The sequence below is a fragment of the Mus musculus genome, chromosome 15 (assembly GCF_000001635.26).
Source record: "Mus musculus strain C57BL/6J chromosome 15, GRCm38.p6 C57BL/6J".
Lineage (NCBI taxonomy): Eukaryota > Metazoa > Chordata > Mammalia > Rodentia > Muridae > Mus > Mus musculus.
In genome coordinates this window covers 72,779,411-72,797,411 of record NC_000081.6, presented here as the reverse complement: position 1 = coordinate 72,797,411, position 18,001 = coordinate 72,779,411, and the positions used below count along the sequence as shown (strand labels likewise).

At 46.1% G+C, this 18,001-nt stretch overlaps 1 protein-coding gene across 5 annotated transcripts in view; it reads left to right on the top strand.

The window, feature by feature from the left end:
• The window catches only part of Trappc9 (trafficking protein particle complex 9), a 471,619-nt gene that overhangs the window by 263,827 nt on the left and 189,791 nt on the right, over positions 1-18,001 (top strand). The window lies entirely within an intron of this gene.

Sequence of the window (18,001 nt, the reverse complement as noted above, 5' to 3'; positions counted from 1 at the left end):
TGCATCATGTGGGCAAAGGGTATGTGGGAACGCTGGGAGCCAGCTTTGGGAGGTCACAGCGGAAGTTGGACCTAAGAGCTTCATGGCTTCTGTTGACTTTGCCTAGAAGGTTCCAAGGGTTGGCCTCAGCTCTTTATATCCCCACCGGCTCTCTCTGTCTTTATCCTCATGTTCTGATCTTTCTGTAGGTCTGCATGTCTCCCACCTGTGCCACACACCTCCATGAGACACGGCCTTAGCTAGCTGTGTTTCCAGTTCATCTGTATTTTCTTAGAGGGAAGGTGTGCTAGCCCTCAGGCTGCCTCATGCTTCAGGTGGGGAAACCCAAGTCCATCCTCTCAGCAATGTATATGGGAACCTGGCCATCTTCAGCCTTACTTCTTTTCTACTGTCTTCCCCTTCTATAAGGTGTCAATGATTCCAAGGGGAGGGGAAGGCAGGGTTGGATGTGTGAATTACAAGGCCTTGGACTCAGAAGAGAATTCTGTCAGGTTTTGGGGAGGAAGGCTTGCTTTTCACAGTGGATGGAGGAAGGAAGGATAGCCAATATGCTGGAGACAGGTTCTGGCTTTGCCCTGGGGCTCCACATCAGGGTAAGGCCAGTCAGGTACCAGCTCATGGCTGTTCTCAGAGTTATGGAGGAAGACCTGCTTGTGGTCAGCAGTGAGGTCCTTTTCTCTGTAAGTGGCAGTAGGGGCTGGGACAGAACAAGAGCAAGATGCTCACTTTGACATAGAGCAGATGGGTCATGTACTGGAACCTGAAGCCTTACACCCCACCCCCCCACCCCCCCCACTGGCATCCAGAGTGCTCACACTCTGGCCCAGCAACTGTCGCAGCAATTCTTTTCAGAGGAGCATTTAGTGAGTCTCCTTTAAGAAACATGTTCTTCCACATCAGAAAGAGATGTTTTATCCATATGGTCAGCATAGAAAAGGTTTCATTCAATTTGCCTTTTTCACATCAGCTATTCCAAGCTTTTTTTTTTTTCCCCTATAAACAACATTATAAAGAGAACCCAATGTGTGACAGAGTCGTGTGTGGTGTTGCATTGTCAGAAGCAGGCGCTGAGGCCTTTGGAGTCTCAGTCACATGGTCTCTACCATTCCCTAGAGAGCATCCTACCCAGCAAGGCTGAGATAAGGTTTGCCCTGTCTAGTTCTATAGCGACACATTGGTATGCTGTCACCCTCTGCCTGCATGTCCTTTGGCCACAGACAACCCGGACAGAGAGCTAGCGGAGTGACAGGCCAAGACCCAGGCTCTGACCTCCCCCCTGGCTGTCCCTCCAGCCTTTACGCTACAGGTTTCCCTCCGTCCACAGACATCATTTTCCTCTCTGTGGGATGAGCCTGCTATCAGGATGTTTTGCATGGGATGAAATGGAAGGTACTAGGCCAGAGCTTAGTTCTGTGGTCTGGTACTTTCTAGTGTTGGGTAAACCTCCCCAATGCAGGAAAAGATGTTGGTTATCATATCCTCTAAAGCAGCAGTTCCTAATGCTACGACCCTTTAATACAGCTCCTCATGTCGTGCTGACCCCCCCACCTGCCATAAAATTATTTCTTTGCTACTTCATATCTGTGACTTTGCTGTTGTTATGAATCCTAATGTAAACATCCGATATGCAGATATCTGATACTACCCCAAAGGGATCAAGACTGGCAGGCTGAGAACCACTGCCCTAAAGCTTTGGCCCCAGAACCAGGATACACAGACAAATGTACCTTGTGTTCAATAATAAAGCCTTTTCATTACTGTTCACTGATCAGGGCCTTGGGGACCTCATCCTACCCGTGATGGAGAGAGCAGCCCTGCCCTGGGGGTAGGCACAGCTGTCACTGCTACCTCCCCAGTTCATGGTGTTCTTCTGGAAAGGCAGTTTTAGGGCTAGATCTTGGATGCAGGCCCTTATGCGTTGTGCAGTTTCTATAGCAGTACTGGCCATGGAGGTAGCCATTATCTGTGAATTAAGAACAGCTGGCTCCCATCTAAGGCAGCAACAGACTGAAGCAAACGTGCTAATAACATCTCCACTGTACCATCCGTTCAGGATATTTTAGTGGTCCATTTCAGCTTTGTTGAGATTTCTGTTACAACAGCAGAACATGTTTGGTGTAGAAGATATTAAAAACGTTGAAGGAAAAGCAAAGAACTAACACCGGCCATGGTTTTGTGTGTTTGTTTACATTTTTTGTTTTACATGTTCTTGAGTGCCACCTTCATGGTAGGTAATATTCCAAGCTTTTGATTAAAATAGTCCTTATAGTGGGCATCTCCCTGTCTGCCTCCTATAGGACTGGAAGACCGGAGAGGGAAGTGGTCTGTCTGCATGATCTTCCAGAGGATGCAATGCAAGGCTTGAAGACTTGCCTTCCCAGGTCCCTGTGCTGTGAATGCTGGGTCTTGTTTGTTTTGCCTCCTTCCAGTCCGATGGCCTCATTTCTTAGTTTCAATCAACATTCATCCTAATTGTATTGTTTAAGTTATGATTGTGTGTTATGAGCACACTCTACATGGTCCTCCCCCTCCCAAATGTTGGGCATTTCCCTACTGTTCTCTGATTTTATAAACTGTGTTGTGATAGACGTACCTAGCCCATGGAAAGACTTTGACGAAATCCCAGACTGTCTTGTGAGGATTCTCAGAGGTCTAGTGACTTAGTCAGAAACTACAAACATCTTAAGTCCTTAGGTACTTGCTGTCAAATTGCTTTCCAGAAGAGCTGTCCCTAACTAACCAGAGCCACCAGCTGTGTCTGAAGATACTTGTTCCCCTCCCTCTCCAGCAATGGACTTTCCCGTTATAACCTCAGACCTATGCGGACTTACCTGAACATATATAATTTTGTAGTCTTGAACTAGATCAGAACATTTGGATTTCTTTTTAACCAAAGTGGGGGGTGGGGAGAAGAGATTGTCTTTTGCACTTTTTATTTTTTCAAGCAGGAAAATAATCGGAATATTGTGTGAAAAAAATACAAAATTAATAACATTTTGTCAAAGGCTGGGCTATTGGAAGCAGTATTTTCAAATGTAGTACTCAGTAATCCTTGACTTCTCACCCCTTTCCTGCATCTGTCACTACTGTAATGTTAATTAGGTTGTTAAAATGCAGGGAAATATCAGGCTCTGCCGCTGCTGGGCCCCTCTCACCTGCCTTTGTTATTTGGGAGATGAGAATGCCCTGCCTGTCTGAGCTTTGGGTCTGTCTCCATTCTGCCAGTACCAGGCAAGCAGTAATAGGGCTCCTTTGTGTAGAGGAAGCCTTGAATCACCACTTACAGGATGCACCGCTGTCTAATGACATGTTTTAGATTCTTTCTTCCTTTAAATTCTTAGCAAAAATTTGCTGTGCAGCCCAGGTCATCAGAACATTCGGCTTTCAGGTGGCTGTTGGCCCTGATAACAAGAGTGTGAGGCTCTCACGAGGGACAGATAAGAACTCAAATTTCAGATAAGGTAGAAATGGGCTAGAATGCTTTCATGCCTTTTCTTCTACCAACAACACCCTCTCCATGTTAAGGATTCTTCAGTTTTATTGAATTGCCAGGATTGTTTGAGGAAATGCTGTCTGCACAGAGCACTGGGGCCTGAGTAGCCAGAGGCAGGCATACTGCCCTGCAGAAGAGATAGGACCAGGAGCTGTGGAGGGCAACGAGTGCTGTCTGGGTCCTTATTTCATCTCCTCCTCTGGGCTCCTGTGAGGATGCCACGCACTGAGAAACATAGGGTGAACTAAACACACACAACATTTCTCACCTCCACCCCCTACCCTAAAAAGGAATATGGTCCTGGTTCCTCCCTTTCAGTGGTGGCTGGTGTGACTGATAGTGCTTTATGGAGGAATCGAATATGAATTTACAATGTCTGATTCTATTTTCACCCAGTTCTGATGGGGCCCTACCTCCTGTGCACCTGGATGGACGTCTTGTGTGGTCCCTGTGCTGCTCCTAACAGGCTCTGGGCTTCCTCGTCCTGCAGTGGGTATGGAAACTAGACCTACCATACTTTGGCCTTGCAGCGCACACTTTATTCAGTCTGGCCTTATTCCCCTTCTCAGCCTTATCCCTGAACTTCCATCCTGTTTTAACCTACACATTACTGAGCCGAGGCTTATCTGTAAGAAGAGATAGTATCTTCCTAGGGTGTCTGAGGCCTGCTGGAAGTGTCCACCTCTTTTGTAGTTTACTTCTTGCTTTTCATTTGAAATATATTTTCTTCAAAAAAAATGACTTTAAAGTTCCATAAAAATTTATATTCAAGGTAAAGAGATTTGAAGGCCCGAGGGAATGCTTTCTCATCTGTAGGCTGAGCGGCGGTCAGTGTCTACTTTCTTTGACAGTGAGACGTTGAAGACATCTTGAGTGTTTCTGTGTGTACCAGTGTTCCCACCCACTTACTGTAGCCAAGTGCAAGACGCAGTTCTCCATGCTCTGGTTAAAGCTTTGCTCTTGGAGGAGCAGGGCAAGTGCCTGGGCCCTGTGTTGCTATTAGAGGAGGGATTTTGTTTTTACCCTCAGCCCCCAGGTACCCTTGCTCTTGACATCAAGTTTTCTAAGCCCTCCTGCCTCTGTGCTCGCCACATCACTCCTCTGTCTGGGATGCCTTCCCTCACCTCTCAGTGCACCCATCCTTCCCACTTCAGCTGGCCTGCCAGTCATTGTTCAGGAGGCACCGCTGATGTCTCCTCTGTGTTGTTGGCCTCTGCACCTGACTTCTCACATGCCCAGGAGCTCCTCCAAGCTTCTTCTCTGGCCAGCCTTGTCCCTGGGCTCCATCTGTGGCTCTGGGGTGAGTTCTTTGAAAGAGGGAGTCCTGTAACATGTGTTCCTTCAACACCCCACCCCCTTTTTTTTCTGAGAGTCATTAGAAGAGAAAACCAGAATGCCTTCGGATTCTCTGTTTATATTCCTCTCTCCCATTAAGCTGTATGTTCCTTAACCACATGGATTATGTACTTCCCCTTCCTTCCTTCCTTCACTCATCCATTTGTTACTGAGTATCCAGTGTGGATCAAAGATCCTTGGCTTCATGCAGCTTTGAGGAACTGGGGAGAAATGTGTTCATGGAAGTAAAGAAGTGTTTAGTTTTTTTCATGGTCATATTTTATTTATCTACCTGCATATATGTACGTATCTAAACATGTGAACTTTTAAATCATTCTAACAAATACATAATATGATCACCTTATAAATGAAGAATGTGTCATGGTTAATAGCTTTGGCAGTTCCAGTCTCTGATATGTTGCCCCTGAAGCTTTCAGGTCTGTGAGAGAGAGGCGATACATCATTGTGATCATGGTAGGGAGCCTGGCTAGAATAAAGCTTCTCACTTCATTGAGAAGGGGAGTGTATGTGTGTGTGTGTGTGTGTGTGTGTGTGTGTGTGTGTGTGGTTCATGCTCCCACAGTACCTTTTAGGGCAGAGACTTGAGACCTCCCAATACAGCCCTTACAACTCTCATTACCCTAGAGATGCCAAGTTGGGGATCAAGATTTTAACATATGAGCCTTGGGGGAGACATGAAAGATCCAAACTATAGCTGTCATATCACACACACACATACACACACACACACACACTTTCTCTACAGATTGTGACTGGTGTCAAAAGTAGAGACACAAATGCCTGAAATTAGAGACTAGCAGCTTGGTCATGGCTGTGAAGGCCACTGAAGTTAAGGTTTTCTGGCAACCACAAAGCTGGACTTCATGATTATATCAGGTCCCACAGTAAGCTATGTAAGAACTAGGTATTGCTGCCTCTAAGTTGAGCTGGTCACCAATGGCCACATGCAGAAGACATATGCTTGACCTAGAGCCCCCACCCACCCCGTGCCACCCTCCCCCTGCACTCCCCTGAGTATCCTCTCCCCCCCCCCCCACTCTCTGTTCTTCTCTTCCTTCATCTCCAGTGTTTTTGATGGTTGATCATTTCTAAATCGTGGCTTGGTGAGAGAGGGCCTGAATGCCATTCTGACTTTGTGAACACAGTTCAGGAAGGATAAACCCCATCTGATGGGATGACAGCAGATTATCAGGGGAAGGTGTTAGAGCTGAGTGAGGATAGGCTCTTGGGAGCACTCATCATGCAAGTGGCATCATCAAGGGGTATGGCTAGTTGGCCTACCTCCCATGAATGCCAGTTGGATTATTTTGTCAACCCAGAACATCACAGTGATATATGGTACTTGAGGGCAGCCTGACAGATGGCTCCTTCCTTGGGCAGCTGACCCTCAGGTTGGCAGGCGGTATCTGGGAGTTCATTGCACAGAGCTCGAAGGAGAGCAAGTATTCTCTGGCTATGGGTACAGCACTGCCCTTTTTATTACCGTGTTAGAAGTGGCTCTCAGAAGAGATTCTGTTCCTACAGTTAGCTCTTCCTAATCAGTGACTGTAAAGACAGCCATGGTGAGGGGAGCCAGAGTGCTCTGCACCCAGTTTCTCCTGAGCTGAGGAGCTGCTGCTTGCCCCCACAAGAAGGTCACAGTGCCGAGCTGTGGTGTTGAGGGTGTTCTGTGGCCTGGTGGTCTTTTTCCTTAAAGAGGAAATTGGTTACAAAACATGCAGGGAGCAAGCATGGTGGCAGCGTTTTCACACATCAATGGCAGCACTTTCCTCCTTGTGCCCTTTCTCCCACTGTGCAGGGCCTTGGGGTATTGTGGAGGAAGCCACACATCTGCTCCAGCCGATGGCTTTCTGCGAGTCTCATTTCCAGGGACCCTGGTCTTCAGGGACAGGCTTCCCATGTTTCACTCACAGAGAGGCTGAAGCTAAAGTTTGAGCCTGAGTATACATTGGGGATGCCAAGCCCTGGGCGGGTGAGAGCAGACCCTGCCTGCCTTTTCCAGGTATAATCTCTGACTGGAGGGGTAGAAGATGACGTTAGCTCTGGGGATGTGCACTGCCTGCCCTTCCACTCTGCCCCAGGAAACCACATCACTGTTTTTCCTTAATGCCTTGCACCTTCTCCATGGTCTGAGGCCCTGGTACTGAGACTTTTTTTGGATAGGAGCAGTAGGGACAAAGGAGACACCAGGACACCTTTGCGAAGTAATGACAGCCATACTGTTGTCTCCATGGGTACAACTTGCCTCATATGAGGACTCAGTGGGAGAACAGAAGAAAGTGTGTGTCTGGGACCTGGTAGGTGCTTAAGACTTTAACAATTCAATACACAGTACTTCCAGTTAAAAAGGAGCAGAACTGTACAGTGAGTCCCCCATATCCTTCTGGTGGCTTCTGCAGTTGTCAGCCCCTCATCGTTTTCTACCCATTCCATCTCTTCCCTTTCCCAACAAGGACATCAGGAAGGATGACAGTCACTTGTCTTCAAGGTGGACGGGTGTGGGACTCTCGACACTAAGGTGTTGATGGTGGAAACACTTACCTTTCACACGGTAGGATCCATCGCCTTCCTGGAGAAACCCTCATGTCTCCGTCTCTATCAGTCATTGTACTGAATATGAGAGGACTTCCCCTTTTGATTCATTCACCAGAGTCTGTTTTGGACAGTCAGGGAGCAGGTATTGGGGATTGGTTCTAATGCTTTGAATTAATTCACCCACCCCCACCCCCAAATCAGGAATTTGCATGTCCAAATGCTGAAGGTTCTTGTCCCCAATTGGTTTTTGATTGATCAGTAAAGAGCCAATGGCCAATGGCTGGGCACGTAGATTGAGGTGGGACCTTTGGATTTGCACATGCTAGGAATGGGAGAAAGGAAAGAGTGGATCGCCACTGGCCACTTCCCCAATTGGGCCTAGGGCAGCAAGGAAGGTTTAGGAGTGTTCAACCTTTGAGCTAGTCGCAGCATATTATACATTAACTGGTGTGTGTGTGTGTGTGTGTGTGTACCCTTATTGCTATGGCCATTTGTATGTATAGGTAATGCATGCTGTTAAATCTGGATTTATTTGCATATGAGAGGAAATGTCCTATGTGGTGTTCCATACCACCCTCATTACTCTTCCTCTTTGTTCCCCCTCCTCCCTTTAGACCTCTTCCTGCCCGCTTCTTAGACCTCCTTCTGCCTTTGTGTATTTAGATAATATGAGGGTGAACATGCAATATTTGTCTTTCTGGGTCTGGCTTGTTTCACTAAACATGATGACCTCTAACTCCATCTGCTTTTCTGATAATGACCAGTCTGTCCTTCTGGCAGCTGAGGAGAACTCCGCAGTAGATACACACTACATCTTCTCTATCTGCTTGTCTGCTGACAGATGCTTGGCTCATCCTGTATCTTGGCTTCTCTGAGAAGTGTGGCAGTAAACTCGGGTGTGCAGGTGCTTCTGGTGTGTTGACATAGATTCCTGTAGTTCTTTATGCAGGAGTGGTACAGCCAGATCATAGGATGTTCAGTTTCCATAGTGGCTGCTCCAGTTCCCGTTCCCACCACTAGAAAATGATGCTCTCTTTTCCACTTGCATCCTCTTGATGCTAGCCATCCTCACCAGAATGAAATGGAATCTGAGTGTGGTTTTAATTTGCACTTCCCTGATGGATAAGGATGCTGAACATTTTACGTATTTATTGGGCATTTGCATTTTTAAGTTTTGGGAACTGTGTTCCTTCACCCATTTATCGATTAGATGCTTTCTTTGTCTTGCATTTAACTCTTCGACTTCTTTATAGACTCTCTATTGATCTCTTCCCTGCTTCATGGTTTGCTTTGCTGTACAGAGCTTTTTAATTTTGTGTAATAGCCCCTGTTGAATCTTGCTGTTGCTTGGTTTTTGTGAGTTTTGACAAAGTCATCTCTGTGACCACATCGACATAGTCACTGTATGGAGTAGTACCTCAGGGAGCCAGCCCCAGCTGTGAGCTGTCTGTCATTCCTGCAGCTTTTCCCTTGTGCTGCTTGTGTCTCTTGAGCGGACCCTCTGGGCTGGCCTTATGTTGGTCATGTGCTACACTGTGATGTTTTGTCTTTTCCTGTCCCCTGCTGGTCACTGACCTAGTGTGTAGCCTTTGAAATGTCTTAGGTTCACTTGTCAGTATAATTTCTACCAGGTTTTGTTTGGGGCAGCCTATCTCATCCTCTGAATCCTTCTAGGAGCCTGAGTGAGGTATCTGCATTGTTCAGTGTGGCCCAGTGGCAGAAAGGAACTACAACTCGGGGTGGTGGTGTTAGGTGTACTATGTGCATAGCTAACTTGGCCTCCAAACACCCAGAGGCAGTCACAAAGCAGACCAGAGCCTCAAGGGTCAGTATATTGCCTCTGTTTAGCCTGTCTCTCTTTTACCATGGAGCAAGAATGGTCTGGCTTATCTGAGCATTCCCCCCCCCCCATGGTAATTGCTAATTAGATATTAACTATTTTTTAAAAAATCTTACATTACTTTAAGCTACCATTATATTTGAATGTATATATTGCATAACCCTGTATATGCATGGATGAGCTTATTTTATATTATGCCAGTACTGGTCAAGATGTGTGGAGACTGATATATTGAAGTTTCTGCTGCCTGTGTAATCTGGTCCAGCCCGGTAGAATGATGACCTATTCTATAATGGCAGTCTTTGCTTCCATTTAAAACAATTCAAAACCAAAGAAAGAAGGCGTACATAAAGACTCTTTCTAGAGATTAGGGCAAGTTAAATGACAATTAAAAGAACCATTTTTGGTGGCATGGGGCTCATTTATATACCGATGTGTCATGCATTCCTAAAAAGATGTTTTAGTCTGTTTTGTGTTGCCGTAGTAAAATGCCCGAGGCTGGATCACTTAAAGAGGCTTGTTTAGTCATGTGCAGAAGGAGCTGAGCATGTGCAGTCTCCTTGCTTTGTGGGAGAGAGAGAGAGAGAGAGAGAGAGAGAGAGAGAGAGAGAGAGAGAGAGAGAGAGCGAGCGCTGGTCTCAATCCTGCAGTAACTCATTGGGTCTGGTGGAGGCTCCATAGCCTGATCAGCTCCTAACAGTTCCACTGATACTCAGCACCAAGCTTTGAGCATTGGAACTCGGAGGAGCAACACACACCCAAACTGTGATAGCCACCATAGTGCTCTGTGTTATCAGAGTTCAGAGTGCTTATCTCCTGCTGTTTTGCCCCAGTTCACCTCATGTCCTCATACCCTGATGACTTAAGGGGTCTTACTCTAGAGGTATAGACCAAGGCCTTAACTTCTTCATCTACTGAGGGTTTGAGCAGTTTGTGCTAACCCTGAAGGTTAAGCCAGCCTTCCCCACTTGAGTTGGAGACCATTCCTATTACTGTTACCATAGGCTGTGTTGAGCTAGTGGTGGAACTGGCCAGAATTGCTTCTCTGTCAGTAGATCGTGAGTTCTTCTCTTAAGCAGCTACCTGAGTCTCAGGGCAGAGGACAGCAGCATTTCTCTTTGCTCACAGGTATGACTGCTCTGAGTCCAGGGCCTGGCAGACACTTCTTTGTACAAGGGACTATGGCACAGCCAGTTAGCGCCTGCATTGCAGAAAGCCATTTTCTCAGCATCCGTTTTAAAAATCCCACTTTCCTTCTAATGGTCTTTATTCACAATATATTGTGTATGCAAGGGAAATTCAAGGGTGAATTACTCAATATAGTAACACAAATTAAATAATCAAACTTGCATTGACACCAAAAGGTTCATGCATAATTCAGGTAGTTAAGACTCACTGATTTAATTTATTAGGCAAAGCTAGATTGCAGTGCCAAATGAAGCACTGTTAGGAGGGAGGCTTGAACACGTGTCCAGCAAGGTGCTGTTTGTGGTAAACTTAATTAGGCTTTGATTGCTGCCTACAAAATACAAATGGATTAATTAAGTGATTTTGATCTCAGAATTTCATAATATAGGTGATCGCCCATTTTGGCTTCAGCCAGCATACAAGTTCCTCAGGAGGCCGGGTCAGAGCCGCTCTTTAGAATGATGAGTGTGAATCGTAGCACCAGCCTTCAAAGTGAAAACTAGTTAACGAGCAAGCAAGAGTCCCAAGTCCACCCTGCAGATGCAAAGGACTCTTCCTCTTCAGCTGCTGCTTGTGTGGCCTGTAGCATTGGTGATGTCTTAGTCACTTTTCTATTACTGTGAAGAGACACCATGACCAAGGCAACTTATAAAAGAAAGCATTTAATTGGGCCTTACTCATAGTTTCAGTGGACGAATCCATGACCGTCATGGTGGGAAGCATGGTAGCAGGCAGACAAGGCATAGGACTGGAGTAGTAGCTCAGAGCTTACATATGATCCATAGCATGGGGTGGGGGACTTAAAGTGATATACCTCCCCTAATAAGGGCACACCTCCTAATTCTTTCCAAAACTACTGTTCTACCAATTAAGGATCAGGCACACACACACACACACACACACACACATGCACACACACAATATATATATATATATATATATATATATATATATACACACACACATACTATATATATACACACACACTATATATATACATACTATATATATACACACTATATAAATACATTATCTATCTATCTATCTACACACACACACATGCACACGCACATGCACACACACACAAAAATACATACATATGCCTATGGAGGATATTTCCTACTTAAAACACCATTTCTACTTTCTGGCCCAACAGGGTTGTCATCATATCATAATACAAACATCCTTCAGTCTTAATTTCAAAAGTCTCCATAGTTTTTCAGTCTCAAGGCTAAAAGTTTAAACTTAAGATACTCAAGGCAATTTCTTAACTGTAAGTCCTAGTAAAATTAAAAAAAAATTATATACGTCCAACATGTAGTATCTCAGACTATACATTACTATTCCAGTAGATAGGGAAGGGAGCATGGTGGGGAAACACTGGTCTAAAGGAGACTGAAACCCAGCTGGGCCAACTCCAGCTCCTGACTCAGACGGCTCTTTGGATCTCACTCCTTCCAGCTTTATTCACTGCAATGCACTTCTCTCTTTCGGACTGATTCCACTTCCTGTATGCATCTCTACTCAGAAGACATCTCAGGGCTCTGGCATCTCAGACATCTTGGGGTCTCCAATATATCCCAGGCTTCACTCTCACAGCTTCATGCAATGGTCTCCCCAGGCCACCGTGCAGGGACTCACCTGACATGTACCTGACCTAGTGACTTTCCTTAACTATGGAGAAAGGGTCTGTAACCCTTTTACCCTTATATCCTTTTTGACCATATGGTCAATTCTGACAAATTCTCCTGTCTGCAGGAACGGGAGGGGTTGGAAATTGACTTCCTCCTTGAATTTCATTCGCATAAAATGTCTTCTGAAGTTATTTTTTAGGTGAAGGAAATCCTCCAGGCCTTTTCTTCTCATAGGTTGCAGGGTTAGCTGGTTGTATCCTTGCCCTGAGGGTACCACTCCCTTTATTCCATGCTGCCTCAAACCTTTCTTTAAACTTATCATCTCCGAGAGCACAGGACTTGGCTCCAACATTACATTCCCCCGTGTCCTTTTTCTCCTCAGACTCTATATTTTGTTTGTTTTTGCCCTGTTAGCCCTTTTCCATTGTGGATCTGCATAAGAGTACTAATAACCACACGACACAGTCAATACTAGGCCTTCTTGAAATCTTCTCTGCCTATGAAATTAGTACAAAGCGCAATTTATCCTCAGGAAGATTCTTAGGTCATGGGTAAAATGCAGCCACACTCTTTGCCAAAATATCACAGGCATTGTCTCTCTGACCCTTGCTAATAATGTTTCCTCCCTGAAATCTCTTGAGCTGGACATCCATATTCCACCTCGTCCCCAGCACCACTGCCTTCCATGCTCCTAGGGCAGCCTGATAAGCCCCATTTCCAGTAGCGAACTACTTTTCTAGTTCAGAGTCCCAAATCAGCACGGCCAGGCCTATAGCAACAATGCTCCAGCCCCCGGTACCAACTTCTGTGTTAGTCACTGTTCTATTGCTGTGAAGAGACACCATGACCAACACAGCTTATAAAAGAAAGTGTTTATTTTGAGGGCCTGTTTACAGTTTCGGAGGGCGAGTCCATGTGCATCCTGATGGAGCATGGCAGCAGGCAGGCATATTGCCAGTGCAATAGCCGAGAGCTTACATCGTGATCCACAAATAGGAGGCAGAGGGAAGGTGACTTTTGAAACTTTAAGCCCACCCCCAGTGACACGCCTACTCTAACAAACCCACACCTCCTCATTTTCCCCATAGCAGTCTACCATCTAGGGACCAAACACTGAAATATACGAATGTATGGGGGCCATTCTCATTTCAGTCACCAGAGTCAATCACAGCAGAAGGTGGGGCCTTCGCTTCCCTTTGTCCTCTCTGTACTTCTCTTAGCTTCAGTTGTGTATTAAGGGGTGTGTGTGTGTGTGTGTGTGTGTGTGTGTGTATGCTTGTGTTTATATGTATGTGCATGGGTGCCAGAGCCTCCACAGGAGCTACACACACTTGTCTGTCTGTCTGTCTGTCTGTCTGTCTGTCTGTCTTTTTATGGTAAGGCTTCCACAGAGTTTGGATAGGGCTGTCTGGCTAGTGAGCCCCAGAGGCTCCTCCTGTGTCCACCTCACCATCATTTTTAGTGCATGCCACCACAACTGACCTTTTATATGGGTGCTGGGGATTGAACTCAGTTCCTTCTGCCATCAGGGCAAGCACTTTACCTGCTGAGCCATTGACCCAGCTTCTGTATTCTTTTTTTCTCTGCACTAGCTCTAAGAGTCATCTCCCCAGGCCAGTGCTCTGACATCCTCAGGCAGTTCCATTCCCCTAAGGGCCAAAGCCAACACTGGGGATCTGAAAACCAAGCCACCTTTGTCATTGCTGGCTAGGAGCTTGGATATCCAAAGGGACTGGCAGTTCCGATGGCAGGTCACACACTGTAAGTGAGAATCCAGAAGCAGCAGCGCAGCTGACTCAGCAAGTGCACACACACTCAGCAAGTGCACACACACTCAGCAAGTGCACACACACTCAGCAAGTGCACACACACTCAGCAAGTGCACACACACTCAGCAAGTGCACACACACTCAGCAAGTGCACACACTCAGCAAGTGCACACACACTCAGCAAGTGCACACACACTCAGCAAGTGCACACACACTCAGCAAGTGCACACACACTCAGCAAGTGCACACACACTCAGCAAGTGCACACACACTTAGCAAGTGCACACACACTCTCATGTCTTTTGTGCCAGCGAGAAACTCTTCCTCCTGTGCATCCAAATCTTCCTTCTTGGACATTTGTGGTGTAGGGGCAGGCGTGCTCCCCAAATATGTACATAGAGCCAGAATGGGGCGGTGTCAGTAGACTTCAGCTGTAAGTGTGTGTATGTAAAGTGACTTTCTCTGTATGTGCTTGGTGAGAACAACTGAATTCCCTCTACTACAATTAACTCTGTTAGGAACCAGTCATACCCATGTCACTAACCCTTCCATTACGTACAAATTTCCCTCAGCCCTTATGCAGGATTGGTTCCAGCACCCCCTGGAATACCATGTACATAGATGTTTAAGCCCCTCATACAACAAAGTGTACAACTGCATACAGCAGCACACTTCCTGTTAGATACCCTGAACCACAACTGGATTGTATGAAACATGTAAGATGGGGCAGGTATTTATTATGGTGTGTTGTTTATCCAGGGATGCACATGTGTGTGCACACTTGGGAGAGCATACATACACACACTCACACACTTACATACTCAAACACACACACACACACACACACACACACACACTCAAACACACAGAATCACATACTTATACACACATATACTCACACACACTCACATACTCAAACTCACACACAGTCACACACTCACTCAGACATATACTCACACACACATGCACATACTCAAACTCACACACACTCACATACTTATACGCACATATACTCACACACACTCACATTCTTACACATACTCACACACACAGTCACACACACACTCACTCAGACGTATACTCACACACACGCACATACTCAAGCTCACACACACACTCACTCAGACATATACTCACACACACATACACATACTCAAACTCACACACACACACACACTTACTCAGACATATACTCACATACACAGTCACACACACTCACTCAGATATATACTCACACACACATGCACATACTCAAACTCACACATACCCTCAGACATATACTCACATACACAGTTACACACACACTTACTCAGACATATGCTCACACACACATGCACATACTGAAACTCACACACACACTCACTCAGACATATACTCACACACACATGCACATACTCAAACTCACACACACACACACACACACACACACACACTCACTCACTCACTCACTCATACACCCACAGGAGTGTGCTCCTGAGGTGCTGTTTTTTTTTTTTTTAATCTAGGCCCTGCATATCCTAGGTGTTAAGTAAACTCTTGATACTTTTATCCTCCATGTAATTACTTCCTAGTTAATTTCTTTTCTGTGACCTATTTACAAACTGTAATTTAGAGCAAATCCAATTAAAATTCCGAGAGTCATTTGGCGGGGGAGGGGGCAACTCCGCTTGCCTGCTGTTGGGAGCTCATAGGTCTTTTTCCAGCATATGTCCACTTGTGCAGTTCAATTCAGGGCATTTCAAGGGCTGTTTACCGGGTGACCATGGGGAAATCATGAAATGGGGGCACTGTCGCTGTTCTGTGGAGCCCACAGCCATCTGGTAACCATTCCTGCATCTTCCACAGTTGTTCTCACTCCAGCCCAGGTCTCCTGTGGTCTAAGGAGTTATCTTCTGATGTCTTCACTACCCCTGCTGTCTCCATGTCTCCCCAATCCCCGGCTTGGCATATAGACTTCATTCACAAAGGCCTGACCACGAACAGAACCATGTATTGTGGAGTGGGAGGAATTCTGGAGTCCCAGAGAGAAGTCCAGGTTGCTGGCAAACATGAACCTGGCCCAGTAGTATGTACCCTGAGCTCAGCAGCATGCCCATGGGTCAGGGTGAGGTGCTTAGGAGAGGGGGCTCTGTTGAGTGTGGGGTGATCACTCTCCCAGGTTAGAGGCCAGGAGGTAGTGGATGAGTTGCAAGGGACCTGTCCCCAAACACAGACGACTGGCAGGTTCTGGCTTCTCAAAGCACCCACATGGTACTGCTTTCCAGCCAGCCAGTACCTTAATCTTGAATAGATTTTAACAATGTGGAAAGGAAATGGGAATTTAGTACTGAGATGCTCTAGCAATCCAACATGTGGCTGCACGGGGCTGAATGCTGTATGGACCAAGGTCTTCCTTTTTGTCAGAAGAAGCGCTGCCCTACTACCGCTGGCATCTGCAGCCTTCTGTGGCCTATCTGGTCTGTGCACACAGAAAGGAGAGCTGTGGTTTGTGGATGGTGGGAACTTGCCTGCTGATGTAGGAAGCAGCCCACAGGTACCATTTCGGGGAGCTGCCAAGCATCAGCCGTTACTGTATGACAGCAAACAGGAGAGCCCTCTGTGTGTCAAGCCCATCCTGGCCGTGATGCCTTGTCCTTTCTTGTTAGTCAGGAGTAGCTCTGGCCCCAGAGAAATGGCATGTGTGGATTCCAGCGCTGCCTGCTTGGACTGTGGCAAGGACTCACCTGGTCCAGTGTTTGCCAAACTCCCAAAGTAAGAATCTAAAGGGTTCTTTTTAATTTCCTCTCTGCACAGTGCCTTGGCTGCCCTCCAGCCTCCAGCGTTCAGCCTCCAGGGTATATATGGCAGTTTCTCATACATCAACTCTCTCCAGCTTGGAAAATTTAATGCTCAACACAAGAGAATTTCAGGTGTGATCTGTGCATGTATGCTTCCTGCCTTCCAGGAGTCCCAAGCCTGCAGATCGGCACCTGAGCTGCCAAATGGGCAGGGATATTATTTTCTTCCCATTCTACTACCTTCCAATGAGTCTGTCTTACCAACTTTAGAATGCTTTGTTATCCCCCCAAACCCGTGTGTGTGTGTGTGTGTGTGTGTGTGTGTCTGTCTGTCTGTCTGTCTGTCTGTCCTTTCACGGTTGTTCTTTTTAACCTAGAATTGCATTCTTCAACTTGTACAACCACCAAATTCTAGGTGCACACCATTGAATGTCACTTTGTAAAACAAGAATGCAGAAGAAAGTTACTGGTTTCCCACAATCCACCATTGTGCAAGCACAAAGCTGGGCTTCACATTTCTCAGGAAGGGGTCTTGTGGGTTTATGTATAATTGGCATAGGAATTTGTTCTTCCTGCCAAATACAGCAGTTGAGTTATGAAAATTAATTAATTGCATATGTCATTGTAGAAAGGTACTGTGCCTTAATGAACAATCCAAAAAAAAAAAAAAAAAAAAAAAAAAGCTACAGAAGACAGACGTTGACTGAATCCTCAGCCCAAAGGAAGGAGGGATTCATTTCCCTTGGGAAAAGCCTTTTGGAAGGACTGTTGCTCTGTGGGCCTTAGAGGACTGGAGGGGGTACAGCTGGTGGGGAAGAGGGGATTGCATCCTCAGAACTGTCAGGTTCTATCTTAGGAACACAAGTGCAGGGGAGCTGTGAACTTGGGGGACATGGAAAGGAGAAAGTGAAACATAAACCTAGGGGCACTGAGTATGTTAATTGAGTATGTCTGGATGCCATGTGTAGGTATATTCAATGAGAGACTACTGTGTGCCCAGGGCTAGTGTATACTGGGGATGAGGTTACAGTATGGTTGGAGAAAAGGCAGGATATAAACACACAGGAGAGCAACCAGTGCCAAGGAATATGAAGTCCGTGGCCAGGGTGACTGGTTGATTCCAAGCGAGAGTTACAAGAGGCAGTGAGAGTCTCTCTGGGGAAGGACTGTCAAAGCCAAGCCCCAGTGGGTAGCATAGACTCAAAGGGTAGATGGAGAATTAGGGAGAGACAGCAACTAGACACAGGCTCTGGGCTAGGAGGGTGAGGATAGATCTTGGAAAAGGGATGGTAAAGGAAGCCGCCTTGGAAAAGTGAAGTTTAAGTTTCAAGTAAAATCAAAACAAAACAGAAACACAACACAATTATGTGCTGGTTTTATTTGTCTGTCAGAGAGTCTCCTTTGGCAGT